The sequence below is a fragment of the Centrocercus urophasianus genome, unplaced genomic scaffold, assembly GCF_019232065.1.
Source record: "Centrocercus urophasianus isolate 14NV4802_14NV808 unplaced genomic scaffold, USGS_Curo_1.0 seq_16, whole genome shotgun sequence".
NCBI lineage: Eukaryota > Metazoa > Chordata > Aves > Galliformes > Phasianidae > Centrocercus > Centrocercus urophasianus.
Window position 1 is genome coordinate 30419508 of NW_024884711.1, and position 16436 is coordinate 30435943.

The 16436-nt window shown below is 42.2% G+C and overlaps 1 non-coding gene across 1 annotated transcript; it reads right to left on the bottom strand.

The window, feature by feature from the left end:
• Positions 1-659: 659 nt before the first annotated feature.
• Positions 660-733, bottom strand: TRNAN-GUU. Its single transcript has one exon. It is a non-coding gene; the product is annotated as a tRNA-Asn (tRNA).
• Positions 734-16436: the final 15703 nt, after the last annotated feature.

A 16436-nucleotide genomic window follows, 5' to 3' on the forward strand; every position in this document is an offset into this window, starting at 1 on the left:
TAGCACCGCTTGTGAAGGCTGCAAAGCTTCGTCCGCCAGGAATAGAAAAAATAAAAGTCGTTTGTGCATTTTGACTTTTATTGCAGTGAACGCTGCGGACAGCAACGAGAGCCGGGTGCAGCAGCACTCAGCAAAGCACGGCTTTGCCTCCCGCACCTCGGCTCCGACCCACGTTAGCAGCTCGAGTGCCGGAGCTCCGTAAGCGCAGTGCCTCCCGCAGCACGTTCACCCCGCACCGCGTCACCGCTCATCACCGTTCTGCACCTCGGGTGGGAGATCCTCCTTCGCACTTTCCGCTATGGGAGGAAAGAACGAATAAAAAGAGCCGGCACAGAGCCGGGGTCGGCACAGCCGCACTGCGGTTGGCACGAACGATGGCTGCCCGGACCTGGGATCGGTCGGGCCGCCCCTCCCGCGGCGGGACGCGGACATGAGACGGGAGGTGCCGGCGGAGCCATCGCCAGTCCCCGGCACCGCTCGGCTCTGGGCTCGGCTGCCGCTGCGGCTGCGCCCAGCGCCGCTCCCCGCCGGGGGCCCCCCTGCTCAGAAACACGCGGCGCCTGTACAGCCGCCAGCGCTAATCTCACATCCTCCCGACGCGCACACAGTCAAAAACGACGGCTGGCGGCGGGGGGGCGTAGAGCCAAAAGTGCGGCCGTCGTCCCTGGGTGGGCTCGAACCACCAACCTTTCGGTTAACAGCCGAACGCGCTAACCGATTGCGCCACAGAGACTGCCCCTATTTTGCCTGTTTGCGGCACGAGTGATGCCCGCGCTGCCCAGCGCTGCGGCCGCGCCGCTTTCCTCTGCCCGGCTGAGTGAAACGAAACAAAACCCGGTTCCCCAACGCTACGTCCTGAGCGGCCTTAAAAGAGAGCCGAGTGAACAGTGACAACAGCCGGTTACCTTATCTTAGGCAGTCCGAAATGCTGATCCCTCATAGTGGGCTTTAACCGGGTAGGCTTTTCTCTGATCCTGTGAAATATATTCACAGATTGGTGTTAAGACAGTCTCCTCGTGGCTGGTACTAATTCATCCATTACACGTGCAAGTCAAACTGTTATTCCTAAATATCACGGCACAGTCACCCTATTTGTATGTTCAAGGTCAACGTAAGGTGGCTGCAGGGAACTGCTACTTCAAAAAGCCACCTTTAAAAAGCGCCTTCCTGTGTTCACATAGGTCAGCTACATTTACCTCCCTGGATGACTGAATGTAGCAGAAGGAAAGCTAGCATTCCCATTATTATTTTATCAAAATTTACTTTCCACCTCCTCTTATATTAAATCAGTGCCCATGGCTTTGTCCAGTACCAACTCTCACGTTCAAACGTGAGCAGGTGTTTTCCCCTTCTCTTTCACAGCCCTCCTGGATCTTCATGAAGCCCTACAACATCCCTTGCTTGGCACTCTCCACCACCTCTGTGGAGCTCTGCCTGATGGTTGCTGCCCAGAAAGCCCAGAGCCCATCATTTGAAGAATGCTTTAAAGTTTTGGTGGGACATGATGGCCAGAGCACTGCTATTTGCAGCGTCAGAACAGCTCCCAGGCTGCACCACTTCTGGTTTCTGCATGCAGGAGTACAAATGCACAGCACTGTGATGTACACCCATCTGCTTTGCTGTATGAGAAAATTGGTTTACACAAAGGGGTGGAAATGGCAAGTACTACACTGAAGATATGTTTGGGCACAGATTTGGGGCCCTGAAACATCTTCCTATCACTTAAATGTAGCAAAATCTGACTACAGGCCAGAACTAAATAAGGCATTTAGAGTTGCTGATCCTGAGCACAGCTCTGATTCTCAGGTGCCTGAGAGGAACACGGGAACTGCCAAGGGATGTCCAAGGCTCATCCAGCCCATAGGGACCAGGTGAGTGCAGCAGGTCAGGCTGCACTGTCACTGGCACCTCTTGTCAGTGCTCTTCTCCATTCAATCTTGAAGTTTTTCATCTGCAGTTTTACAAAAGAGTTCAAAGGATTTTCATTTTTTAAGAAAATGAAAGGAACATGTACGACATCTCATGTTATCTCTGTTTGAAACTCACGGACCAGCAAAAGAGCCATGCACGAATGACTTCCAACAACTGCTAAAGCACCAACCGGTGAGCCATCATAGCAGAGAGCAGCGGGGCTTACCTCTGTAAATGGAAAAGTCTGAGTGTCTGTCCTCTGAAGAGGCTTTTTGACTCCACTTCCAGAATACGAAGATGCCAAGTACCGCTTATGGTGTTCTACTTCAGATACTGCCTGCCACCAAAAGATTCCGCGTGTCTTCTTCAGAAAAGTATCATTTCAGTCCTTAGCAGAACCAGGGCACTAAAATAGAAGAATAACTAACATAATCCAATATTGCTGTGAAAATTATTAAAAGTGGAGAATAAAACTTGCATTACAAAATCTTTATTTTCTGCAGCTGCAAACATCAAGCCATAAAAAGCATTATTTCCGAAGGATTCAAAATGTTGGAAGAAATGGGTACAGACAGCCTTCCTCCAGCAGCATGAAAACTTCTGTTCTGTTCGTTCTTCAAACATAATGAACCCAGAGGTATTTTTATTCAATTGCTTGTTTATAGATTCACCATTTTTTTGATTCATACTCATCACATTTTTAAAGATTTTATGCATTTGTTATTCCTAAAAAGTATATCCTTCGGTCTGATAGTTAAATCCGAGGTGCTACCACCAAAAGAACATCTCCACAAATAGGATTGTCTTAATTTTAAGGCAAAGAACAAGGTTGAACAATAGTATTTTCCTGATGTCTGCAGATCTTTAGCTTCGGCTTCTCTTATATTACAAGCCACACACACAAAAAAAGAAGGCTGTATCTAGATGAGCAAATATAGAAAATGTGAGATGTGGCTAATAGCAGACTGTTGGGTAACCTGTAAGTCAAGGACTCTCCCAGCCTCCATGGCCATGCTTACCAAAGGGCAATGGGACTGCCTGGGTCTGGAGTACAAGAAGTAGAGCTGCACTCACGTCAGGAGAGACAGCATGTTGTTTCACTGTGACTTGTGACAAAACTACTGATCAGCCACTGCTATTATGCTAATTTGGAATATAGGCTGCATCTGTGAACAAAAAAAATGACCAAAATCAAATAGAGAGAAGTAGACTCAGAAGTGATCTTCAGATCTTACCTGACATTGTATAAGGGGATTTTGCATTGCAGTTTCCTGCAATCTATTTGCTCTGCCTGATAATTGGAAAGAGTTTGATCATTATGGTAGTCACTTGAAGCAACTTCCACAAAATACAGCAGAAACGATGACAAAAAAAAACCCTTAATTTTCAGGCAGAGCTTTAAAAAAAAAATAAAAGAAGAACGTATTTCTAGCATAAGAAGAGAGCACAACACCAAGGAGTGTAATAATGATGGTTCTCACGTGACATGTATTTCCCTCAAGCACTTCTTTTTATTGTGGTGAGAAAGGGAGAAATTTCCTTGCAGGTTTTAGATCTGCACCTGCTGAGAATGCTGAAGTGTTCTTAAAATAATACTGAGTATCAAGAAAATATGGAACAGAGGAAAGCACAGAGATTGCCAGTGTGAGCTCTCGGGAGCAGCAACCTATTTTCATATTTTCTGAAGTGAAGGATTAGATTTTGGTTCTGAACATAGACCTCAGCTCAGGAAAGCAACTATATTCAGAGCAACACTGAAGCATACATTGACTGCAAGTACAACCTGTTTACTATGGAATTACAAAAATATTTTAGAGCAATCTTTAAAAAAAAATCAGAGCACAAATACTGCATCCTTGCCATGCTCAGGAAAACACATCTGCCTGAAAATACCAGACTGAGCCCCAGAAGTTACTGAGTGCTCCCACTAACCAGCTTTACATCTGTCCCAGTGCCACATTTCTGCTGGAAGCAAATGTTCAAGAGAAAGGCAGGAAAGGCAGCAAGAAAGGAAAGCCCAACTAAGTTTTGTGGACCCACTCCAGATATTTCCACACAGGAATCCAACATGTTCTGCCAAATGGTAATCTGAAGAAACCTGTTCTGACAGGTTGAATAGGAAACACCACTAAGGCCTTTGCTTAATTAGATGGTTTCAGAGATATCCAAAGTAAATTTTAGATATCAGAGCTCCTTTCTGGATGATTTTAAAGGCTAAAACTGCTCCTGCATTGCTTGCTAGAAGAGATCTGTATGAAAGATGACAGTTGGGGTCAGAAGAACCCTGGCGAACCCATTCTGTTTCAGTTCCTCCCATTACACGCTTTAGCAGCTACCAAAAGATTAGCAAAGCTTTCCAATCCTAGAACTCCATGGCCAAAATAGAGGAACTGGGAGGTTATGACCTCATCACTCCCATCATGAAAAAAACCCCTCAATTACTGTGGTTATGGTTGGCACCATTCTGACTCTCAGACACCTTCAGTGCAAGGAAGGCACTGTTCTGGCACTGTTCCCTGTTTGCCCCTTGCAACACAAGCAGCACCCTTGTGTACCCCGGGGCACAACACATTTTGGTGGCCTGAGCATGCAATAAATATATCTTTCTTGAAATTATAACAAGAATGGCGTTCAAGATAATTTTTTTGTTTCTTATAAGGGTTATGTAAGTGATACGAGTAACAACTTGGTAATACACAAGAAAGGAATTCTTTTTCTCTGTGATTATAATCAACCTTTTTTCTTCATAAGGTCCCAGACATGGACAAGTAGTGCAGAAACTGGGTCTAGACAAAAACTAAAAAGTAAAATGAAATTAGATCTCAATCCCCTGACAGTGGGAGTGAGAAAAAATGAAGATGTTTATAGTTACCTCTGTTAAAACAAGGGGCCAAGAGTATCTCCATTGCTCTATGAAAGTTTATGATCACTTAGCATAGGCAGGAATTCTTGTGGGCACTGGAATATTTAAAGAGAGAACCATTAAAAAAAAAGATCCTTTGTGCTCAAACTTGACAAGTACAAGGTAGAGAAAGATAATGGCATAGAAAGTAAAAGACATTAAGAAAAGAGAGAGAGATTAGGGAAAAAAAAGCAAACAAAGTGGAGTGGGAGGGAAACAAAAGGATAAGGAATCAGAAAAGCGAAAGGAAATCTGAATTAGCTCAATTTTCAAATGGGCCATATTCCTGCTGCTTTCCAAGACTTTACAGTGGAATGAAACCAACTTATTTTTGCAGTTTCAACAGCTTGTGGTGAGATTGAAGGCAAAAGGAGAATGAAGAGGGAACTGACCTCTCTCCAGTTGCTCCTGTCCCAGTGGATGGTATAATCTCCACTGCAGCAAAGGAACAGAGAAGGCACTTACTGAGTTACTCACAGCTCCCTGTCCCCTCCTCCTCCTCTTGGCCCCCAGCTTCTCAGATCTTTCTATTAAACTTTTAATGGTGGGGACCCCCTCACTCAGGGCAGCACTGCAGTCATTCATTAGTGTCCACCTAGGGAACAAATAACTCTTTAGCTGCACTGTAGGTGTCCAGCTTGCTTTATGCCTGGAGGAGGATTTGTAATCGAAGCAGGGAAGTGCAGGAGCAAGGAGAAGAAATGGGCAATAATAACTCATGAACTCTCTTTTCATTCAGATAACACACAAGACACGTGTTAATGATTTTAGCTTAAGTACCAGCAGAGGACTAACTGTACACTAACCAGGCAAAAACCACCTGCATGCGCCAATGTAGCTCAGCAGGGACTTCTTGGAGAAGGGACAGTAAGAAGCAACTTGCTGAATTTGCAGGGAGTTGTTTTGTTGTGCACTTCACTGCTATTCGCTGCAAAGTCCCTTTTCAGATTTCTTTTATATAGGTCCACAAGCTGAGATTTGTTCAGGTCTTGTTTTTTAGTCCTGCACACAATATTTCTTTAGCTGGGTTAGGACAATCCATGAGTGCTGAGGCAAAATGTGCTGAGCTTTTAGCTGCTATGTTGGCTATCAGCAGGGTAGTCACTGCCCTGTAGGACTGCTTCAGACCTCGTGGCCTAGATGGCCAGGACCATTATGATGATTTTTAAAGACAAATTAATTAAAACAAATACAAGTAGGTCATTAGTTTTGCTTCCTATAATTTCTGTCCAGTGTGCGTGCAAAACCAATCAATCTTCATCTAAGCATTCACCTTCCTCTTCCGGCTTCTCGGCAACCACTGGCTCCACCAAGCTGAAGCCACCTGCCTGCTTTGCTGATCCGCAGGGTGAATGGAATGCAGCACCGTGCAGCATTCAATAGGCAGAAGACAGCCAGAGAAACGCAACAGAAGATCTCCGTAAAGAGAGGGCTGCTAACACCTCAAGGACAATGTTTCCTTCTTCATCCCTAAATATTTACAATCAATACAGCTTCGGTATTTTGCAGGCTAATCAATAATGCAGTGACAGTGAAAGAGCTGTGAGGTCTTCTTAGTGGCTGCAAACTGTCAATGATGCTTTGATGGCTCCTACGGAGGATTTCTCATTTCTTGGATAATCTCCTGCAGAACACTGTGGGGTCTGAGAGTTTAATATATGGTAAGGCTACAAGATGAAAACAGGATGGATGACTGCACTTTATCTTAACTCCCTATAGCATCATGTGCCTAGGAAATTGAAGGTAAAACAGAAGAGTAATATGCATCTAAAAGCACACATACAGTGTACAAAGACAGTTGGTTAGCTTTATTATGTGTCCCAGCTGGTCCTTATAAAGTAGGACAGGCCAAGGGTGTTATGAGAAATCACAATCTTGTTTTCCAGTTGTCCTTCCCATAAGGGTCTTCAGAGGAAAAAAGAGGGATTTCATTATTATTAGAATACATTATAAAATATTTTGGGGATATACACAAGCTCTCTCCCTCCACAAACATGCAATTCACAAGTTCCATGAGAGACATTTATTTGGAAAAAAAACCAACCCACAACAGCTTGCCCCTAAATAATGACTCATGTGCAGCACTTAACAAGTGGGAACAGAAGAGGTCACACCTCTGCAACTGAGTGCAGTTCGGTCACTGCCCAGACCTCCGCATCTGGCTCAAGCAAACAGAGCATTTCCTGAGAAATACCACCCCTGGGCTCTTCCATTCAACCATCTCCTCTCTACACAGGGCAAAAGAAGAAAGAAGCACGGGCTGTGCACATCAGCATACTCACAATGGCCAAGTCCTCCTCCTTCTCCTGGATACTGTTATCACAGAATCATATAACCATATCGTCATAGACTGGCCTGGGTTGCAATGGACTACAATGATCATCTAGTTTAAATCCCCCCACTATATGCAAGGTCACCAACCACCAGACCAGGCTGCCCAGAGCCACATCCAGCCTGTTACGTGGGGCCCTGAGAAAACTCATCGGCCCACCTGCCCAGGAACCCTTCTAAGCATGAAAAGACTACAATTATTCCTTCCTCTTTTCTCTTTTCTTACTTTTCCTTCATCATATAAAAGTTTCTGCACATTTCCTGTGGTTTGTGTCACAATTATATAGATAAAATACATATTTTAAGGAAAAAAGGTATATTAATAAAGCAGCAATATATCTCAGTTGCTACTGAAGAGACTCGTGATCATCCTGCATGACAACCTGTTACAACTACGCATTTTCAAAAGAAGATGATCTGGCATTTTGGGTTTATCACAGCCCGGCAGTAATTGCAGTATCATTCACTTTCTCTTTTCTTTTCCCCCACACTACACGATAATAGGCTGTGCACTTGCTCTATTTGCACAAATAACTACCTAAGCACAAATAACAAAAAAAAAAACAAAAAAAAAACAACAAACATATGACATCTGTAGCATATTTTCAACTCTTATAAACCTTCCTCCTTGTGCTGATACAACATTAACTAGCTCTTAGATACTCTGCTAACACTTGGAGCACTGTAAAAATTGTGCTCCTTATGAATTCACACAATTGCTATTTCCAGTTCTCAGAAACCTTTTTCTTCTTTGCAGCGTATCCATAGAAAATCAGAAAACAAACAGGTGTGTGTGAGTCTGCCATGCACCTGGAAAATTTCAGTCCTTTACAAAATTAGAATAATCAGCTTGGCTGTTAAAATCTGTGAATTCTCAAGTAAGCTGTCAAGCAACCTTGGAATTTTTCATTTTCTGAAATTCTTTTATGTTCTTAACTTATTGAGGTATTACGCCAAAAATATTGAGCTAAAGGATGTTAAAACCTATGATGAAGTTAGCAACAAAAATTATGCCTACAGTTTTTTACAGTTCATGGAATCCAATCTGATAGCACACATGAAGATTTACAACAAAACCTGTCTCATAGGACCACAGAACCCTCTAAAAGCAGCATCTCTGTCCTCTTCTGTTGTCTGTCTCTTGGCTTTTGCAGCTTGGAAGGAGGAGACCATTTCTATTTCACCCAACCAGCAGCCATTAAAGACACCCACCCTCTGATATTTCTCTTAAATTGCATAAATTGGAAAATTGTTCATTTCCTCTTCCTCCAGCTCTGTTCTCATCTATGATGGATTTAGAGATGTTTGGCAGAAAATGGGCAAGAGATTATCCTGCGTACAGATACGCCTGCTGAAAACAATCCAATGAATTAAAAATAACCACGGACTGCAACTGACCTTTCGTATAAGCCAATATATCCCCATATTTCTGACATGCATTAATGACGATTAGCATTTGTCTCAGTGAAAACAGTGGCAGAGCACAATATTTAGCTTTTGGTTTATATTATTTACAATTTCAGCATTCTATTTACAGAGGCTCACAGTCCCCAGCCTGGAAATCCTACTCAGATGAGCAATTCAATCTTATGTAAGTATTCTGAATGAGAGCCGCAGGACTGGTTCTTTAATTCTCATCTAAACACAAGATAAATGGGTACACAAACTATATGGATCAGTTTAGGTAGTGGATGCATGCTTGCTGGAGACAGTCTGTCTGCTATCTGCAAAGGCTTGATTAGCAGATGACTGCCATAATGCTAAATTCAAAGTCTTGGCAGGATCCAAGAGCTCTGCAGTACTTCTGATGGAAGCGTAGTACAACCAGCATCACACTGCACGGAACAATCCCTCCCCAAAGACAAAAGTGTTCACCATCATAGCACCACTACATGCATAAAAACATTTTGCAGAGTTGTGCTGCAAATGTGAATTCTGCTCACTGCAAAGATCACAGGCAAGAACATATTAAATCTGAGTTTAGCTCTATGGGGGCTGTACACATATACATCTTATCTATCCGAAGTCTGGTTTTAAAGTAAAATTATCATGGTAATGTACAGCCTAGACTATTGGATTTATAAAACATGATTTGTTCATTTTGATATTAAATAAGGGTAGAATTGCAGCTATGAAACATACACGTAGCAAAATGAGATATGGTTACCAATTTCCCATTATGGTGTTCTCTATTAGAGCAACAAAGAAAAGATGACTTCTCCCGTATGAGCTGCAAGTACCAGTCATGGTACCATTGAATAGGTTGATTTTATTAATAGTATACATTTAAAGTCTTTGATACACATTTCTTTTGAATGATGAAAGGCTGGCAAGTTCTTAAAAGATAATGATCAGTGGTGCAGCAGTTCTTTGATGGTCTGTAATCACCCAACTGTCCGTTTCTGGAGCGATAGCAGCAAAAAACTACCTGCTATTTGTTTACTTTTATTTATAACTTGTACTTTAGGTAAAAATGCATTAATTACAAGCAAAATAAATTGCTTAGTTGAAACATTTCCTATAGGACTTTTTGTTTGTTTGTTTTAATGCATTAATCTAGCTGAGATATACATGACATTTTAAATGGAGGTTAAAATGATGTAAATAAATCAGAATCATAGAATCATTTGAGTTGGAAGGTCATGTGGTCCAACTCCCCTGCAATGAACAGGGACACCTACACTGGATCAGGTGCTCAGAGCCCCAGCCAGCCTGACCTTGGATGTCTCCAGGGATGGGGCATCCACCACCTCTCTGGGCAACCTGTGCCAGTGCCACACCACCCTTAGTGAAAAAAATTCTTCCTTACATCCAATCTAAATCTTCCCTCTTTTTGTTTGAAGCCATTTCTCCTTGTCCTATCACAGCAGACCTGCTAAAGAGTATTTCCCCTTCTTTCTTACAGCCCCCTGTAGATACTGACAGGTATCATCATCTCTCCCCAGAGCCTTCTCTTCTCCAGGCTGCACAGCCCCAGCTCTCTCAGCCTGTCCTCATTGGAGAAGTGTTCCATCCCTGGGTTCACTTTTGTGGCCATCCTCTGGATGCACTCCAACAGGTCTTTGTCTCTCCTGTACAGAGGACTCCACATCTGGATGCAGTACCCTGGGTGAGATCTCACAGTGCAGAGCAGAGGGGCAGGATCACTTTGCTGACCTGTTGACCATGCTGCTTTGGATGCAGCCCAGGATATGGTTGGCTTTCTGGGCTGTTAGGGTACATTGCTCGCTCATGTCCAACTGTCCACCAGTATCCTCAAGTTCTTTTTAGTAAACAGGATTTGATTACACATTTCTGTATGGGATTTTCTTACATTTTCCATTGAATAAATATAGAATCACAGGAATTCCAGAAGGCTGCTGATTTCAAAACTTTCTACTGATTTTGAAATCTGACAATAAAGCACCATAATCTTGTTTTTAAATTATTTTACCCAAGGTCGCATCTTATCCAATAGTTCCTAAAATAATTACCCTCACAACTGCCTAAGCAGGAGGAATGGCAAAAGCTTTGAGTTTTACAGGCTTTAGCTATGTTGATAAAATGCCATGGATGAAGGCTTTGTCTTTTGGAGCCGCACGTGGGAGGCTGAATATTAGGAAAAATTCCTTCTCAGAAAGGCCAGGCGCTGACACAGGCTGCCCAGGGAGGTGATGGAGTCACAGTCTCTGGAGGTGTGGAGAAACTGCAGATGTGGCACTGAGGGACGTGGTTAGTGGGCACGGTGGGACGGTTTGGGGTTGGACTAGATGATCTCAGTGGTCTTTTCCAGCCTTAAGAATTCTGTGATTCTGTGAGAGCTCCCCTGAAGTGAAAGCAGCACTGTTCCGACAGGACCCCTCTCCTCCCTCAGCACCACGCTGCTCTGGCTGCCCCGCCACCAGCCTTCCCTGCCTCACACCTGCCCTGCCTCCTCAGCACCAGCTCTTCTTCTGCCTGCCCAGTGGGTTTCTTCCACTTCTTTCTTCAAAATGTCTCCTTCCCCTGAGCTGCCAGCCCAGCCATCACCCCGGTGCCTCACAGCTCAGTTTTAGTACTGCACAGCAGCCCTTAGGAGACAAAGAGGCAACAACAGAACCCGCGTGGAGGAGCTGCCGAACCTCCGGGCTGCAGATGAGGGACGGCTGCTTCTCCTCCTTCCAAAGGCTAAGGGCTCTCACCCTGCTGTCACTGGCAGCAGGATCCAGCTGCCCACGGCATCGAGGGCTCGAAGACCTCAGGATGGTATGATATAAGCTGTGGGATGCACTGATCTGACGACATGCAGCAGGGAGAAAAAAGCAGCTGGATACACCAAAGCATTTCAGCTGCTGTCACATGAGTCGTTAAGAAATAACTGAAAATAACATGTACATCTGAAGTACAAAACGTCGATTGTCCACACTGTGAATTTCAGTTCTGTATAAGGAGCTAACATCATCAAGTCCAATCATTAATATTAAAATACACAGCGAGACAATTAACCTTCTGTGTGCTGACTGATACATCTTGCTGGTGGTAGTTTTAAACACTTGGGAGTAATTAGATATTTCCCTAACCAAGCCCACACAGGGGGCTTGCATCACCTTTGGGACAGCGCTGCCCGTTCTTCCTAGCTCTGTGTAAGGGGGAGCACTGAGCACGACCCTGTGTTACTCCTGCTCTGTTGGAGATGTTACCCTGCGGGTAGGAGTGCTGGGCTGCCAGAAGCAGTCTCCTAAGGGACCGCTACTCATGTGCCTCTGCAGCAGCGCTGCTGTGCGTGGGCTTGTCACAGTCTGGCCCGTATAATCCATTAACCCAATCAGAGATCAATTCCTGGGAGAAGACTATCCCATTTTTTGAGAATTACTTTCTTGCCAGCATTGTAAATCTAGCAATAAACTGTTGCGAAACTCTATCCTCTCTCACATTTAAAAGGGCTTTGCAGAAAATGGCTTTTGGGGAATAGGGAGATGCAGAGACATCTGTCTAGAAATATTTCAAGAGGAGTTTTCCTACCTGAGACTAAAAATGTATTTTTATATTATTTTGTATTTATGTAAATAGTATATATATATTTAAATTATACATTTACTGCTAATTCTATAAAACATCATTTTGTGTGGTCATCTCCAAAACAAATGCAGGCAGGAATTTCTTAGCTGTAGCTTCGTGTTATCGTCAAACATACATATTTATAGCCCTCCATTTGCTTGAATGCTCCACATAAATAGGTGCTCAGCACTTGTCATGTTCCTTGTCTTGCAGTTAATATGAACAAAAGAAGAACAACAAAGAAAGAACACCACAAATATTTCTTACAGCCTCGGATGAAAACATACAGGTTAGATGTTCAGGCATTCATAGGTAATAACCAGCCATGTGAAGGCAGCGAGACAGAGTTATGCTTTGCTTTCCTGCTGCTGATTAATACAGTGTGACAGATATCATGTGAGTGGGGAGAAAAGCATTTAAACCTAATGTTATTTTCATATGTGTATTTTATGCTGATGGACTAATTAAAAAACAGTCATGTTTGCAGAAAAGTTCTAGCACACAGGAGCTCCAGCCAGAGACTAGCTTTAATTTCTTTGCAGCAGGAACCTGGTCAGGAATACAGTTATATACACCCTGTCCTGTGTCACAAGGGTCAGTATCTACTAATTCCAGTGGCTACTGTTACAATATTCAAGCACCAAAAGTTTCAGATCAGAAGTGAAAGTTTGAGACTTTTATGAGTGGGAACAGAGACTCCTAATTTAAACCGTGTGTGACCTCAACACAGCATTTGGGGGTTCAGAATGTTCCTCTGCACTTTGCCTAATACTGCAATTTTACAATGCTCCCCCACTTCCAGCCATAAAACTGCAGATGGATTTACCTTACCTGAAAACTGTATGGAACAGATCTCTGATAAAAGCACATCTCTGTGGCTGTTTGAGCCAGAAACATGCAAAATAGTTTTCCTGAATGCAAAGTCAGAATTTAAAAGCAACCTTTCATCTACCTTGTAATTCCAGTGATACATCAGTATTTTTCACTGCTGGGTGTTGTTCAGACAGTGCTTTATATCGGAATGATCCCATACTCCTCACTGATAATCAGCAATGAGAAACAATTTATATCAGGACACCATAGATATAGAATAATCTGTCTAAATCAGAAACTTCTTTATTTTCATACAGTCCACTATTCACCGGCTGTAACAAACATATAAAATATCCAAATGCCTTATTACAACTCCTGCATACACGTCTGCCTTCTTCACGCATGATATAATCATGGCAAACTGTCATCTGCTCCTGCTCCCATTGAAATCAGGGACGTGTTCTCATTCATATCACTCACAGTCAGAGAAGAGATGACAACTAGAGTCCAGCTTTAGAGAACTCCCATTTGTAAGGGGTTGTATGGTTGTATCTGACAAACCCTGGGTGTTCTACAACTTCAAATACCATTCTTCTTCATGATTGGTTCAGAGGGTTCTCTCAGAGAAGTGTGAACACGTGCAGCAACTTCCATGTTTTCTGTGAGTCTGTCCATTAAGGTTCTCCACAAATATGGCACAAACATAAAATCTAGTCTGGAGCATTTCACAATTTTCATTAAGAAATGACTTAATAAATTGCACGTTAAATAGAAGATCTTTAAGCTGTGATATCTAATTTTCTCTGGTGGGAATTATTAGTATATTAATGGTGAGCAATGTTTGGAGTAAAATCTTTGTTCAATCATGTGTATGCCTTGAATGCCTCCAGGGATGGGCATGCACAACCTCCTTGGGCAACCTGTTCCAGTGCGTCACCACTCTGTGTGTGAAAAACTTCCTCCTAATATCTAACCTAAACCTCTCTTGTCTCATTTAAAACCATTCCCCCTTGTACACAGCCAAAACATTCACAATTTACACAATGATTTTGCATAAGGATGTCACTCTTAATGTATCAGCAGCCCTACTTGTAGGTGAGATATTAATAAATGAGCTGACACAGAAAAGCCAGACAAACAAAAGAGTGTATTTTTAATCACATGCAGAAATGTAATACATGTGATAGCTACCTGGTAATGTTTTGGCATCAGTGTGGAAGCATTTTTATATTAGTAAGGCTAAGTCTAGAGAAACTCCAATTCTTTGTATGGACTCTGCCTTAGATTAAAGGACACATTTTCTTCAGAGTATAAAAAAGAGCATTAAAGTTTTAGTGAGACAGAATAGTGTAATAACTCAAGAAAATTAATTCCATGAGCAGTTTTTCCTCTCTTCCTGATTGCAATGATCAACAAAGTAAATGAAGAACAAGAAGCGAGAATCAATGCAAAGGCCGCGAGAGCAAGTCCCAGTTTTTGAACTATTAATTTTGTGCTCTGTGTCAAAGGCAATGACAGTAAGCACTGAATAAATACAAAAGTTTTTTGGGATTGCCATGGTTTTTTTTGGTTTTTTTTGGTTTTGTTTTTTTTTTTTTTTTCCAAGATGAAAAATGCATTGGCTTGGAATGTTTATTTGAACCAGCTGTATGGTATTACTACAGAGAGTCAGGAAGTTAATATATTCTTTGGAAGTCCAGTATCATAATACGTTATTCTAGCAGCCAGAGAGAACACAGGACATGCAGTGTGATCTGGCAGCCCAAGCACAGATACTGCACACACACCTAAACTCAAGCTATGTGGCAGCTATAAGTTATCAGAACTGTGTTTTGCTCATCATTAAAAGAGTGACTGCTAGAAAGAAGGAATTGTAATGAATCCTGGCAGTTCCTAGTACATGCAATGGGACTGATCCTCTCTGAAATTAATAGAATGAAATGTGCTGATTCCATTCTGAAATTCCTCACGTGGCAGGACCAGGCTCCATGCTTACTGCACTCCTCAGTCTGTACAGTGCATTATTCAGGGCGCTGCTCCCCTGTGATTTATGCAGCCACGACCAAAGCCCTCATTGGTGTAATGCTGTGATACAGCAACACGTTGTGATACAAAGCACTGGAAAATCAAGGAAAGCTCCATTTTGACAGAAGTTTCCATGGCAAGCTAATATGGAAGGGCTGTAGAGAAGGAGGGGTATTCAGAAATTCCAGTTGAGAAGAGCCATGAAATCTGTTTATATTCCGAATCTCTCCCAGAAAACCATTAATGGTGAAATCCTTCATACCACTGCAGTCAATCTCTCGGTGGCTATTTAATAGCTATGCTAAGGCAAATCAAATTATTCTCACAATCAAGGATAAAATAAACACATTTTGCCATCTGTCAAGTAGAAGATCACTTACTTGTACTATTAATATCTAAAAATGAACCGCCATGCTTCAGTAATAATAATTTTACGATACAAAGTTGAAAGCAAATTAATTTAAAGCTAGTGCAGTATTTCAAGGTTAGATGTGTCTTCTTACAGCAAGACAATGCAGGAATGTGAGTTATGACACTGCAACATCCAGGAATGACAGGGTAAGTTGAAGTTACTGTAACAGATGTTTTGATTTTACATCTGCATTCCCTTACTGTAGCTAATGCTGTCACAATCTTCATGTTGCCTAAATATGGGTCACTGCTATCAGCCACATCCCACCATTCTTCAGCAACTTTCCTAAAAAGGGAAGGGGGAATTTTCTTTGAGTGACAGACTCAGAAGTGTGACAGATGCAGAATTCTCCATTTTTTTATCCTCTGTCTGCCATGTAAAACACAACACAGAGCAGTTCTGGAACACCTCCCCTTTACAAGGACTTTCTGCAAAATACAGCCTTTACCTAACTTCTTTTGTCTCTGTAGAGTAACAGAGACATTAACAATGAACAGAAATCTTAACATGTGTTAAGAATTTGTCTGAATTTATTTATGCTTTAAAGTGCTTTATGTTTTCAGCTACTCTATCTTCACTTTATTTAAATTACAGAAATAGTTAATTTTCCAGGTCATGACAGAGGCATGTTAGAGCTTGGTTAATTAAAATAGTCTATCCATTAAATACATAGAAATGCAAAGCTAAGCTCTTCACTGGTGTAACTGACACAGCTACACAGATCCAACAGGGCTTTACCAGCTTGTAAGAGAAGGTATTTCGGTCCACAATATCACTCTAATAGATTGTCTTGTAAATAATAGATCAGACAAACAAGCACTCTGGTACTTACATTTTAAAAGACATGTTATCTACCTGATATGACAACTCATTTTAAATTAATCAGGCATTTTACTGTGCTCACAAACTACTTAAAAACTATACTAGGTAACACTCTTCTGGGTCCAGTATAGGGTATTCTAAATTCTGCCTGCTGTGTTTGGTTTGGTTTGGTTTGGTTTGGTTTGGTTTGGTTTGGTTTGGTTT